Genomic DNA, 15,691 nt, shown 5'->3' on the forward strand with positions numbered 1-15,691 from the left:
ACATATTAATGTTTTTCAAACAGGCCACTTAGATCTTTTAAAAATACAAATAGGAAAACACAATCAAAATGTACCTATAATTAAATAATTAAATCTTGCGTCATCACTAAATACTACTTTGAAAAATTGTTATATAAACTTTTTCAAACAGTATTTGGATAAAAATTATCAGTTTTTTTCAGCAATAAAAATCTTTCAGGGTACAAACAGTTTAATTATAATTGCAAGCTTTTCAATATTGTAACAAATGCACAATAAAATTAAAAAACTTACTTATATAGATTAATTATAAATTAACTTTGAATATACTATCTCAAATCTAATCCCTTAATCTTTGACAACTAATCTATATATTATCTTATCGTAATATTTTCTTAAAAATCGAATAAGATTATAAAAATTGCAATTAATCTTCAAGTAATGACCTGTCACCGTTCTAAAAATAATTTTTTTTAAATACACGATTTCTATTTACTTCGTCAAAAACTTAATTAATGTTAGCCAAAACATACAACTTAAAGCCGACGGAATAAAAGTTGTAAATAATACAGATATGTGGTATACTGTAAAAATTTAAATCAGGTTTTCTTGAATATTTTATTAGAATATGAAAAATGCGAAAAGAATACGCGCTCGAGAGATTCATCCCACACGTTTATCAATTATTTTGCTACTTAAAGTTTGTCTGTTGCGTTACGCGAGAGAATAAAGAAGTAAATAAAACGGGAAAAAAATTACCGCAGCCTCAAGTTTAATTAATGAACAGAAATACAACAAAAGCAATATAGAATTGACGCGTCGTAAATAAATGAGCTTGTACAAATATATACGTTTTATTAATAATACGTGTGATCAGCTGTTCTAATTTAAAGATATATATATATACTGCTCTCTCTCTCTCTCGGGTCAGACGGATAAACTCGTTATGCATCTGTATTACGCGGATTTATTTTATATATCGTACGTCTGTGTGCGAAGGGAGCAAAGTTCGACGCGCGATCGCATTTTCGATCTATTTCAAAAGTTAGCCAGACGCGAGTTATACACGTAACGCGCGCTGTCCATTTTGGTTGCTGAGCGAGGGTTGGGAAGCAATAGCTCTGGCCGACGAAGTATCTTCCGCGTCAGTATTCGTGACTCGCGAGGGGTTGATGGATCGATTTGCGATCGGTCGTGGCGCGGGAAGAGCCCACCTAGAGAGGGTCGTAGAAGGGAAGCGCATTCGGAATACGTGATCGATGCGTCCATTCAGCTCCGAAGCCCCGCAGCTACGACGGGCTCGAAAACTTCCGGGATGCATAACGTTCGCAACGAATGCGAGAGATGGACAGATTTACGAGATCGCATGCTCGCGAATGTTCTTGTATGCGCTCGAGCGTGCTTAAGCGATCGCAGAGACGCCGCGCTAATGTTAGATAATTCACGTCGGAAGACATTGGATTAAAGAATACGAAGACCAATGAGCGAAAAGTTGAAAACCGTCGGAGAGATAATGTAAAAGTTGTGTATGTTTGTGTTTGCACGCGGAGAACATTTTCTCGTAGAATTTACCCGGAAGAATTTTATAAGGGTTTCTCTGATTAATATTTAGCACGATGAACATATTAATATCTATCAGAATAAAATGTATAATATATAATATACTCGATTAATTTTACTATGTATATATTAATATATTTTTTATTGTGCTGAATATTAATCAGAGAAACTCTTATAAAATTCTTCCAACACCATATTATTAATTTTCCTTTAGATATATGGAAGAATAATTTTTCTCTTATTAAATTTTAATTTAGTGACCATTTAATTAAGCTATTTTCTCTCGCAATATAATATATTGATAATAAAGCTTGGAAATTTTTTAAGTTTTAAATGTAAAGTTAAGTATCCGAAAAATAATTTTAATTTACTTCTTTTTACAAAATCTAGAGTCAATTATAAATTAATTAATAAATTTTACACAATATAATATAATATATCGATAATAAACCTTAAAAGTTCAAATCTTTAAAGAGGGAGTTACCTGAATAATTTTAATTTACTTCTTAAATTTACAGACTCTAGAATCTATTATTAATTGATTAAAAAAATCATTAGATGAAAGAAAGCTTTGTGAAATTATACAGAAATTCATCTTTGAACAGCAGAAATCGTGTAATCGAAGAACAATTTATATAAAATATAAATATTCATTTGTTCTCTCATAATATACTACAAATCGATAATAGATCTTAAAAGTTCAAAGCTTTAAATGGAATCTTAACTCAAGAATAATTTTAATTTACTTCTTAAATTTACAAAGTCAATTATAAGTTGTAGCCGAAGAATCCGTAGAAAGAAAGTATAAAGAATCTGCGTAAAATCGTCCAGAAGTCCATCTCTGAATAGCGCAATCAAAGAACAATTTATATAAAATATAAATATTTATTTGTTCGTCGGCGAACAATAACGTATTATTTTTATGTTTAATGGATTTTAATTACCGTGACGATAGGATAAAGCTGTCACTGTTTGAAGCGCGTGAAACCCGAGGGAACGGGTGAAGCGCGCGTTTTAAGAGAGTTATATATCCCAGGCTCGTTTAAATAAAAAAGATGAAAGCGCTCAACATGCAAATCAGACTATCCGTTTTGTTAATGCAAATATGCAAATGCATAGCTCGCCGTTGTTTACAGCGTTCACCTGCATTCTGCGAGCGGCGGAGAGAAAAATCGGGCGGAACGATGACGCGCCCGAGAGAAAGAGAGAGATCGTGAGACCGAATAATCGAGTCTTCTTTCACTGTACACTTTTCTTTGTTGCGGTGTAACTCTAATGCTTCCGCAAATTCATGCACCGTCGCCATGTAACGTGGTCGCGGAAAACGCGGCTTTCGAGACAATTCAATTTCACGGTTTTCTTAAACTATTTCAGCGCAGTAAATAGCTCAACGAATTTAAAAGTGGTAAAAGCGCAGCACTAATCAGACGAGCTATTAAAGAGCCGCATGTCCTACATAGATAAAATAATAATCCAAAACATTCCTTATGTAATCATGTTGAGAAATTATTTTGTATAATTATGTAAATCGTATCAAAAAATAAACTTGGAAATTTAATTTAAAAGTAGTAAAAGCATAGCACTAATCAGACGAGCTATTAAGAGAGTCGCATGTCCTATAGATAAAATAATAATCCAAGACATTCCTTATGTAATCATGTTGAGAAATTATTTTGTATAATTATGTAAACCGTATCAAAAAATAAACTTGAAAATTTAATTTAAAAGTAGTAAAAGCATAGCACTAATCAGACAAACTATTAAGAGAGTCGCATGTCCTATAGATAAAATAATAATCCAAGACATTCCTTATGTAATCATGATGAGAAATTATTTTGTATAATTATGTCAATCGTATCGAAGAATAAACTTAATTTAAAAGTGGTAAAAGCGTAGTATGAATCAGACAAAATATTAAAAGAGTCGCATATTCTATATAGATAAAATAAAAGTCCAAGACATTCCTATTATGTTAAGAAATTATTTTGTATAATTATGTAAATCGTATTGAAAAATAAACTTAGAAATTTAATTTAAAAGTGGTAAAACCGTAGCACTAATCAGACAAACTATTATGAGAGTCGTATGTCCTATAGATAAAATAATAATCCAAGACATTCCTTATGTAATCATGTTGAGAAATTATTTTATATAATTATGTCAATCGTATCGAAGAATAAACTTGGAAACTTAATTTAAAAGTGGTAAAAGCGTAGCACTAATCAGACAAAATATTAAAAGAGTCGCATATTCTATATAGATAAAATAAAAGTCCAAGACATTCCTATTATGTTAAGAAATTATTTTGTATAATTATGTAAATCGTATTGAAAAATAAAGTGGGAAATTTAATTTAAAAGTGGTAAAACCGTAGCACTAATCAGACAAACTATTATGAGAGTCGTATGTCCTATAGATAAAATAATAATCCAAGACATTCCTTATGTAATCATGTTGAGAAATTATTTTGTATAATTATGTAAATTGTATCGAAAAATAAAGTGGGAAATTTAATTTAAAAGTGGTAAAAACGTAGTATTAATCAGACAAACTATTAAGAAAGTCAAATGTCCTATAGAGAAAATAATAATCCGAGACATTTCTTATGTAATCATGTTGAGAAATTATTTTGTATAATTATGTAAATCGTATCGAAAAATAAACTTGGAAATTTAATTTAAAAGTGGTAAAAGCGTAGTATTAATCAGACAAACTATTAAGAAAGTCGCATGTCCTATAGATAAAATAATAATCCGAGACATTTCTTATGTAATCATGTTGAGAACTTATTTTGTATAATTATGTAAATCGTATCAAAAAATAAACTTGAAAATTTAATTTAAAAGTGGTTAAACCATAGTATTAATCAGACAAACTATTAAGAAAGTCGCATGTCCTATAGATAAAATAATAATCCGAGACATTTCTTATGTAATCATGTTGAGAACTAAATTTTGTATAATTATGTAAATCATATCGAAAAATAAACTTGGAAATTTAATTTAAAAGTAGTAAAAGCATAGCACTAATGAGACGAGCTATTAAGAGAGTCGAATGTCCTATAGATAAAATAATAATCCGAGACATTCCGTATGTAATCATGTTGAGAAATTATTTTGTATAAGTATGTAAATTGTATTGAAAAATAAACTTGGAAATTTAATTTAAAAGTAGTAAAAGCATAGCACTAATCAGACGAGCTATTAAGAGAGTCGCATGTCCTATATGGATAAAATAAAAATCCAAAACATTTCTTATGTAATCATGTTGAAAAATGATTTTGTATAATTATGTAAATCGTATTGAAAAATAAACTTAGAAATTTAATTTAAAAGTGGTAAAAGCGTAGCACTAATCAGATGAGCTATTAAGAGAGTCGCATATCCTATATAGATAAAATAAAAGTCCAAAACATTTCTTATGTAATCATGTTGAAAAATGATTTTGTATAATTATGTAAATCGTATTGAAAAATAAACTTAGAAATTTAATTTAAAAGTGGTAAAAGCGTAGCACTAATCAGACGAGCTATTAAGAGAGTCGCATGTCCTATATAGATAAAATAAAAGTCCAAAACATTTCTTATGTAATCATATTGAAAACTTATATTGTATATAATTATGTAAATCACACACATATTGAAAAATAAATAATAAACAAATTTAATTTGCCAAACTTCTTATATGAACTAAAGTCAACATCTCAATCGACTCTCTGTGAAAAAACAATCGATAAGCTTTAAACATTCTGTAAAATATGACAAAGAGACAATATATATTAACAATATACTTTTTAAACATTTTTAATCCAATTAAGGGAATAAGGAATGAAATTTCTGTTTACGCTCAACATTTTAGGAATCACTGACTTATGTAATGTCGGATAATATCTGTATTTGTTGTATGCGGAAATTGTATGAATTTCATGTATAGCATACGGAAAGAATGCGGATCAATATCAACAGCGATGTCGTCACGCGGTTTTTAAAGTGCTCTTAGAAATACAAGAGAGCAGCTGACGGTAGCGTGTACACATAAAGGTCTTTTTTTGATAAATATCAAAGTTATCTCTCAGGGGAGATCGTATCCGGCGAGATCTATTTTTCTTTCGCCGCGGCGGAAGTTCGCCGTGGTATTCTTACACAACGAAAAGAGGACAGTAATCCACGATTTCCGATGGCTGAAGAGGCACCGGCGTGCTTTCCAAGAGAGTTCTTCCAAGTGTGGGAAAGAGCTAAAGATACCAAAATTGCTAAAGCTCCGCCGACGTGGTATGTATATGTGTGCTTCGATAACATTAAACTTTCATACACTGATGATATCAGGCATTAACAAATTCGAACAAGTTTTGTGTCGTCCTAGAATTTTAACAAGAATTGAGAATGAATAAAGTTTCCTCTCTATATTCTTTTCATTTGTTTTTATACGCGCGAAATTATCAATTATATCTAGTCGATAAAAATTTATCATTTTATATTAAACTATATATATTTTATTATAAAACACTTTTTTTCAAAAAACTAGATATCATGTAAAAATAAAATAACGCATACATGTCTCTATATCAACCTAAAATTTTAAAAACGGTTCAATTTTGTAATGTGTTTGATTTTTTTAATATATAAAACAATATAAAAATAAAATAAAAATAAAATAAATATGTAAAATGATAAGGATTATTAAAGGAGTGTGAAAGGAAACTTTTGTAAAACTCGTAACTAATATATAAAGAACGGAATATGCACACATAGAATGATTTTTCTCACGACACTTCGTCTTTCACAAAGGAAAAGAATTTTTCGCGCAATAGCACGAAGATAAAAGGTGTTCCGCAATAAGTTTTTCATCTCCTAGTGATCTCTCGGATATTTTTGTTTCTATCTCTTTTCAAAGCCCTAGTCGCAGTCGCTCTCGACCTTTTCCTATTTTCACGTGCCTTTCGTAAAAAGGTATTCCGGCTTGCTTTAAAGAGCCGGAAGGTGCAAAGTAAACCGGTACTTGGCGGTTTAAGAGGCCGTAAGAAGACAAGGTAACGTTTAAAATTTCGAGAGCCGCTCCACGTCTTTTCCGACACGCCATTCTTCTCGAATCACCTTTTTCCTCCCCATCGCGTGGAATTTTTCCATCTCTCTTCGCGTTCCCGTAATTGCAACGAAACGAATCAATATAGGAATAATAACGAGGAAGACACACGTGGAGAAAATCAGCGAGAAACGGGAAGAGAATCGCACCTCGCGCGGTATTATAAAAACAGATCCTCAAAAGAAAAAGTGCTCGTGAGGGATGCGCATATAGACGAGATTTCAAGATGGACTTGCCCCAGGCAAGTCGTTCGAAATCGAATAGAAGCTTCTCGCGGATTACGTACGTTCTCCTTGGTTGAGCGAAATCGCCGTACGTGTTTTCGCAAGACGAGCTAATCCCTGTCCCTTTCACAGCAGTAAATCCACATCTTGTGTTGTGAGCTTATATAAAACGATAAAAACATAACATATCGTATGTTTTAATCTAAGTATACACAATTATTTGTTTCTTTATATAAAATTGCACAACATAGAACATTTTATTAAATATATATAAAATATATATTTGTATAATATATATATATATATATATATATATATAGGTATCTATATAAATATATATATTATATATATTAAACATTATTATATATATATATAGATATATAAATATATATATAGTTATCTATATAAATATATATATTATATATATTAACATATATATATATATATAAATGTTAATATATATAATATATATATTTATATAAATATATATATTATATATATTAACATATATATATATATATATATGTTAATATATATAATATATATATTTATATAAATATAATAAATTTATGTAGATATAATAATACATATATGGATATAATAAAAAACTTGAGAATATACGATAAATAAAAACAGATTATACTAAAACATTATTTTGTAAATTTTTCATAACGGAGAGAGAATTTTTTGTAAGATAAAATATTTAGAAAATATTAAATCATAAAAATCGCACATAATATCAAAAATGTTAAAATCATATGAATCAATGTGTCTTTAATTACACTCGACAGATAAAACGTCATTTTCTTCTTTTTTTTTTTTTCCTATTATAATAGTCACGCGCAAGGATGCTTTTAATCGACGGCTGCATCTGTGAAGTATCTATCTGAAAAATGTCGAAGAAGTAATCAACGCGAGGCTGCGACGTTTTTTATCGCACAATTTATCAAGCACCGTATTGACCGATTTGACGAAGGCCGCAGCAGCATACGGCGGGACAGTATCGACAGCGTCAACGTCGTTGTTAGGATACAAACGTTGTCCGGTATCAATTTGTAGAGAGGAGCCCTGACGTTCGGACGGCGGTATATATTTCGACGTAATAGAACGCGCATAGGCCACCAGAAAGCCGGGGCAAACAAGTTACAGAGCTCGCGAGTTGCGAATTTCGGTGCATGTCGGAAGCCGGCACGCTGCTGCTGGGACGCACCGCAATCGCAAAGTAGTTTAATTGGATTTTCAGTGAGATTAAAGCGAACGGGTGAGACTCCGCGCGGCTACCTATATGATCGCGATGCTCGCAATACGGACTAGTTTTGTGTCGCGACATAATAACTTTTTGTGTCATAAAACCATCTCTCGTATTTTCCCGCGTATTTTTATTCGCGAGCTCTTGGCTGTACAAATTTCAAGATATGGACCGATAAACATTCTTCCCATAGGCGATAAAACTTAACGCCTATTTGAGAATCTATACGTTGACACGTAAAATAAAATCAATAAAACCATCAAACCAGCGTTATTGCATTCTTAGTGTTTATTCATCTTATAGATCTTTTTTCACACTTCTATATTTTTCTGGAAATTATTGATGGATTTCTTACATATTGTCATCATTTTTCTAGAATAGTTTTATATTGCTTATTAGAAAATTTGAGAAATAAGTTTATATAAAAATAAGAGAACGATATAATTCTAAAACGTTTGTGAGAATTAATGCTTCAGTAATCACAAGTTTTGGCAATTATTTAATAAAATTCAAGTATAATAATATTTTGAAAATTAAGTATAGAGCTAAAATAAGTATGAAAGAATTTAAAAATAATTTTATTAGGTACCAAATATCTGTGCCTAATTCTCTTACTAGGTTTTTTCATATTTGAAATTGTATATTGTATATAGAATCTTTATGATTAATTAATTCCATTATTTATTGTCACTAATAATTATGGTAAAAAAATATTTTTCTAAATATACATATTATATTATACACACGTATATTGTATATCTAATATAGATATACAATATTTTTACGCGTGAGATTCGTCCAATGCAACAAACGTGTATTTTAAAATGAATTGACGCAAAATGTGAGCAAGCATATATAAGCTCGATTAATATGCGATCGCTCTTGCCTTGGACCAAAGTCATAAATAAACGTCGAAATGATACAATTTAGGTCATTCACGACCTCCGGCCGCGTATTCATCGAATTTGATACCAATGAATTTTAATGATCGTATACTAAAATTAAATATCACGATAATATTCTACAACACAGTCTACTTTCGTAAATACAAAAGATAGACTGAAATACAAAAATAATTTATCACTTTTTGACGTTTGATCTATTTATATTATCTTTAACTTGTTTTAACTTGGGTTTATTTTATACAATTTACAAACATACAAGAAATACGAAAGATACAAAAATGGCGATAAGAATAGAAAATAGAAAATATATTCACGTAACAAAAAATAGAAATAGTAAATAAATAGAAAATAGAAAATATATTTAGAAAACAAAAGAACATAAATAAGAAGAAAATGTGAAAAAATATAGTTTATTATTCTCCTCTAGTATAGCATCCATATATAAAATATAAAGAATATTGTTACGACTAAAAAAAATAGATTTATTTTCTGAAGTTAAGTCTTCAAAAGCTCGGCCTAGTTATGTTAAAGCAAATTAAAAGCAGATCCATCTTGTACATTAAGAAGCTTATGTCAAATTTTCACGATCGATTAAATGCTATCAATATAAAAGAATGGAAACAATGGCCGCTTTCTCAAAAGGAATTAAGAAAAAGGCTTTGTAAAGGGCTCGAAACCATTAACGTATCTCATAATAGTCATAAATTATGCTCAAGTTTTAGCTAATGCTGCACGGAGGTGCACGCGTTCTTTTAACTAACTATTATCTTAAATTCAATTTAATTAAAATTCAATTAAAGTAAATACATAAAGCAAAATAATTTGTAAAAGTAGATTATATTTTTACAAAATTATTATTTCTTTTTAATATATCATCGCTTAATAAACAAAGAAATTTTATTTAATTAAATAATAAAAATAATCTTATACATATAAAAAATAATAAAAATTCTATTTTATAAGATTTTATATGTATTAATTATATGTATATTTCACGCATATGTTTTTTGAATATTTATTCAATAGTATGTATCATTAGCGAATTTTAAATTAATTTGTTTTATATGGAAAAAAAACTTTTAAAGAAATAACATTATTTTTAAACAATGCAAAATTAATACCTAATCAAACACATCACATACCAATGTTCAGCTCGTATGACAATAAAAACAATGATAAATTATTAAATTAAGGCCATGTGTAACGAGCAATACGAAATTATTTTATTATTTAGAAGAAAATTCTTAATTTGACATAATAATTACACAAACGTTTCGAGCTCTACTTGCTCCTCTTCAGTGCGCAAAAAAATAATGATAATAAATACCCATAATAAATAAATACATACATAAAGTTCTAATAAAAAAATCCGCAATACATAGTCAATATAAGTTATATAGTTAAGTCATAGTTAAAACGCAAAATATATTTACAATGAATTGAAACCATTAAAATAGTTCAACAAAGTAAGAACCCAATTAGAAGCAGAATGATTCGTCCGGTTATTCATAAAATATTTTAGAATTATTAATAAAAACTCGGAGTGACACTTATACATTGCTCCAAACGAACCACTTATCGTTATTTGACGAAAGTCCCTCGATCTGGCAATGATTATGTCCATCTTCTCCAAATTATTTGATATTTGTTAACTGAATTTAGAGAATTTATTCAATTGTAAAATAGGATTCCACTAATGTGTATGTAAAAAAATTAAAAATTACAAATTAAACTAAATACTAAAATATTGAACCTTTATGCTTACAAATTGTTCCGAATAACTTGAGATGACGATGCTTCTAATTGTTGTTGGCCTTATTGTTAGTACTTGACTGTTGTCTAGTCTTTTAAAAAGTCGAATAAATAGGTGTCAGATCTCACAAAATAAACATTTACATAAGTCTAAAAATTCGATATTTCTTCTAGAATGTCGAAATACGCGTTGTTAAGCAATTCGGTGTCTGTGTTATTATTTATACCATGCCTTTGTTCCTTGATGTGTATCATTTCCGAGATAAGTCTTTTATAATAATTAGATTCAATATCAAGTATTTTAACGTTATCCCAATCAAAAGCATGTTTTTTATTTATAATATGTTCAGAGACCACAGAATGCTTGGAGGAATCAAATTTAATATTATTCATATGCTCTTTTAGTCTAGTGCGTAATTTTCTTTTGGTTTGCCCAACATACGAAGCTTCACAATCCTTACAATTAATTTTGTAGACAACATTATTATTATTGTTATGCACGTTTTTGTCCTTGTGGACTTTAATAAATTTGTTAAGATTATTTAGACAACGGTATCCTACTCTGAAATCTGATTTTTTTATTGTCGATGCTATTGTCTCAGAAATGTTATTAATGTATGGAATGACAAAAAATTTTTTCTTGCTATTATCTTCTGCAATTTCTTTTTTTCTATTGTTGTTATTTTTCTATTGTTGGACAGTTTAACAACAATAGAAAAAAAGAAATTGCAGAAGATAATAGCAAGAAAAAATTTTTTGTCATTCCATACATTAATAACATTTCTGAGACAATAGCATCGACAATAAAAAAATCAGATTTCAGAGTAGGATACCGTTGTCTAAATAATCTTAACAAATTTATTAAAGTCCACAAGGACAAAAACGTGCATAACAATAATAATAATGTTGTCTACAAAATTAATTGTAAGGATTGTGAAGCTTCGTATGTTGGGCAAACCAAAAGAAAATTACGCACTAGACTAAAAGAGCATATGAATAATATTAAATTTGATTCCTCCAAGCATTCTGTGGTCTCTGAACATATTATAAATAAAAAACATGCTTTTGATTGGGATAACGTTAAAATACTTGATATTGAATCTAATTATTATAAAAGACTTATCTCGGAAATGATACACATCAAGGAACAAAGGCATGGTATAAATAATAACACAGACACCGAATTGCTTAACAACGCGTATTTCGACATTCTAGAAGAAATATCGAATTTTTAGACTTATGTAAATGTTTATTTTGTGAGATCTGACACCTATTTATTCGACTTTTTAAAAGACTAGACAACAGTCAAGTACTAACAATAAGGCCAACAACAATTAGAAGCATCGTCATCTCAAGTTATTCGGAACAATTTGTAAGCATAAAGGTTCAATATTTTAGTATTTAGTTTAATTTGTAATTTTTAATTTTTTTACATACACATTAGTGGAATCCTATTTTACAATTGAATAAATTCTCTAAATTCAGTTAACAAATATCAAATAATTTGGAGAAGATGGACATAATCATTGCCAGATCGAGGGACTTTCGTCAAATAACGATAAGTGGTTCGTTTGGAGCAATGTATAAGTGTCACTCCGAGTTTTTATTAATAATTCTAAAATATTTTATGAATAACCGGACGAATCATTCTGCTTCTAATTGGGTTCTTACTTTGTTGAACTATTTTAATGGTTTCAATTCATTGTAAATATATTTTGCGTTTTAACTATGACTTAACTATATAACTTATATTGACTATGTATTGCGGATTTTTTTATTAGAACTTTATGTATGTATTTATTTATTATGGGTATTTATTATCATTATTTTTTTGCGCACTGAAGAGGAGCAAGTAGAGCTCGAAACGTTTGTGTAATTATTATGTCAAATTAAGAATTTTCTTCTAAATAATAAAATAATTTCGTATTGCTCGTTACACATGGCCTTAATTTAATAATTTATCATTGTTATTATTTTTAAAGAAAAGAGGTTTTCATAAATATAGGTTCACTGTTAATGAAATAGTCAAAATATATTTTTGTATTATCTTATAACGTACATATAAGAATCCGCAATGTCTGAAGATATAGTCTGTCAAAAGAACACGTAATCGTCGTTAAAACTATGGTTAGAGGGTACTCTATTTCGGGGACTTTCAGTGGATCAGCGTAAGTTAAGTCTCTTTAGGGTACTCGGAAAGAGGCCGGACAAGAACAGGTTACTACTACTGGCCTCCGAGGTATCATTTACGAGACATCTTAGAGCGACCCAAAATCCATGGAAACACGTCTCTTGTCACTTCGCGGATAGTAACATGTTGTAAAAGCATTGTAACTCTGCTTATTGTAATTCTCTCACGAGCACAAATTCCCGCAAACACGCGAAATATGGAAATAACGACGCAATGTTGTAAACATCGAAAAATATACTTGTTAATAAACTGCTTGCTTTTATTATACTCACTTTATTTTCCGACGAGAAATATTAAAGAATAAATCTCGCAGTTACGTTTGTATATGTATAATATAATATATGGATGTATAATATAAAGAGATTGATGATTTTGATATATTTATAATCGCGTATAATATATATATATATATATATATATATATATATATATGTACGTTCGAATATATTTTCTTTGAAGATAAAATGAAAAATACATGTTAGATTTCACATGTTTGCTACTCGAATAAAGATTTGACGTGCATTGCAACAGTGAAGAAAGTTCAGAAAGCAATTCCTCGAGAATTTCTTCTTTCTCGAAGAAAAACGACCTAAACTTTGCACTTCATGGTTTTCCATACATCGGCAATGGATATTTCCTGTCAAAGCACACATCGAAGTAACTATAGAATATCCGTAAAGATTCTGCAAATCTCGACGACCATTGGTGTAATACATCTGATTTTTTGAAACAATTTCCAATCAAGGATTAAAGCGGAGACGATTCGGCAAGATCGAGAGTGACTGAGAGAAAAAGAGAAATTCTTCAAGACATCGTCGCAAAACGGACAAAAAAAATCATCGATTCGAACGACGACGCTTTCGAAAAACTTTTCGGTATTGTCAGTAGTCGCCTATTCTTATCGTTGCTCTAAACGGAACAGCAGAGTACAAATTAATCTTCTGAAAGCATCAACGACCCTTCTGTTGAGCGCGAGCTCGTACTTAAGAAACTTATCAGAATATCGCGAAAGGAGCGTTTTCGCCTCTGCAGCAGCTGCGAGACTCTCCGAGTCTCGACTTTGACACCCTAAGACTCGTACAAGGACGCGTATAGGAACGAGACGGATGAGATGGACGAGGGCGGAAGTAGCATCTCCGCCGAAAGGAAACGAGCGAACGAGGACGAACGAATTTCTGAATTACTTGCTGAAGTACGACCTACGTTGGTGTGTGTCAGAATGATTTGATAAAATAGTCTGCAGAGACAGAACCGCGTTCTATCTCGCCCTTCCGTTACCTGTCATTCCAGAAAGAATCGCCCTTCTCGCATTTTAAGCAACCGTGAAAAATTAAAAAATGTCATTTAATATATATATATATATATATATATATATATATATATATGTGTGTGTGAATTTAAATAGCTTTGTCAAATTTCTTAAAAAAAAAATAAAAGATATATATTTTTCTTTTACAAAAAAAAGAGAACTGAATCGTTTCAATATCTGAGATCAGCAACATAATTTAATTTCTTTATTTCGTCTTATTCATAAAATTGCAAATATATAAATTAATCGCAAAAAAATTGGAAAGATTATCGATAAGATATTTAGCGTCGAATCTTAATATAAAAATGTATTATTTAATACATATATGTGAATTTAAATAGCTTTTGTCGAATTTCTTAAAAAAAATAATAAAAGATATATATTTTTCTTTTACAAAAAAAAAAAAAAAGAGAATTGAATCGTTTCAATATTTTAGATCAGCAACATGATTTAATTTTATTTCGTCTTATTCATAAAATTCCAAATATATAAATTGATTGCAAAAAAAATAAAAAAAAATTTTTTAAATTGGAAAAATGATCGATAAATCTTTTTTATTCAATTAAAATTTTTTTCGATAAATTGCGACGCCTGATTATTGTATCGTAATTAGTGAAGTAGACGCTCGGACGCGGAAGTATGTGTATAAGCAAACCGACGATAATTAATTACGCGGCTTAACAATGGCGTTTAAGTTAATGCCCGAACCGTGTGCTTACTGCCGAGTTTCCGGGCGAACTAAATTTAATATCATGCCTATTACAATCTACCGGATTATATTTTAGTATGTGGACGGCAGTTCATAGATTCAAGAACTGCATGCATATTTAAGCGTGTATGCGTGTGTACGAGGGTCCGCGTTATGCCGGACCCAGGCAGCGGATGTGGTCAGAATTCCGGTCCGGAACAAGGGCGGTTTAAGAACATTGTTTCGGCTGCCCTCGTTATGCCCCATCGCGCCGATTTTCGTTTCCCTAATTATTCTCTCTCAAATAAAGGCGGCCAAAAAGCGTAGACGTTACTCGCCGGTAACTCGCTCAACTTTTGTCTCGCCATTTGTTAATTATAAAGCAACAGATACCTACATATCCACTTTCTTCCTTTCAAATTGCGCGTATCTACAATAGAAAATACGCCAATAATATATCTCAATTAGTTCAATGTCTTTTGAAACTTTATTTTTATTCAGAGAGATAGATGGAAAAATACAATAGAAATTTCAAAATATTTCAGAAAAATCTATTTGACTTTCAATTTTTTTAAATGATTAATTGTGTTAGGAAATATTTTTATAATCTTTTATATAGTATGATTTGACGCGTTTAAAGTTTTCGTAAAACAGAAAAATCAGTTTAAGAAACAATTGTAAAAATGTCCTTTACGTTTGTATACGTTTTCTTTTTGTCACATCCGCATAATTACTTGTCACAGGAAGTAGATT

The 15,691-nt window shown here is 30.0% G+C and overlaps 3 long non-coding RNA genes across 3 annotated transcripts in view; 1 reads left to right on the forward strand and 2 right to left on the reverse strand.

Moving 5' to 3' along the window:
• LOC146721741 (uncharacterized) overlaps positions 1-15,691 on the reverse strand; it is a 281,366-nt gene that overhangs the window by 158,239 nt on the left and 107,436 nt on the right. The window lies entirely within an intron of this gene.
• On the reverse strand, positions 10,200-11,426 carry LOC146721742 (uncharacterized). The gene is made up of 2 exons (XR_014925525.1): positions 10,764-11,426; positions 10,200-10,650 (listed from the first exon to the last, which is right to left on the reverse strand). It is a non-coding gene; the product is annotated as an uncharacterized LOC146721742 (long non-coding RNA).
• On the forward strand, positions 11,451-12,686 carry LOC146721743 (uncharacterized). The gene is made up of 2 exons (XR_014925526.1): positions 11,451-12,122; positions 12,236-12,686. It is a non-coding gene; the product is annotated as an uncharacterized LOC146721743 (long non-coding RNA).

This window comes from Nylanderia fulva, unplaced genomic scaffold, assembly GCF_048542155.1.
Source record: "Nylanderia fulva isolate GAGA-0341 unplaced genomic scaffold, ASM4854215v1 Scaffold42, whole genome shotgun sequence".
Classification (NCBI taxonomy): Eukaryota; Metazoa; Arthropoda; class Insecta; order Hymenoptera; family Formicidae; genus Nylanderia; species Nylanderia fulva.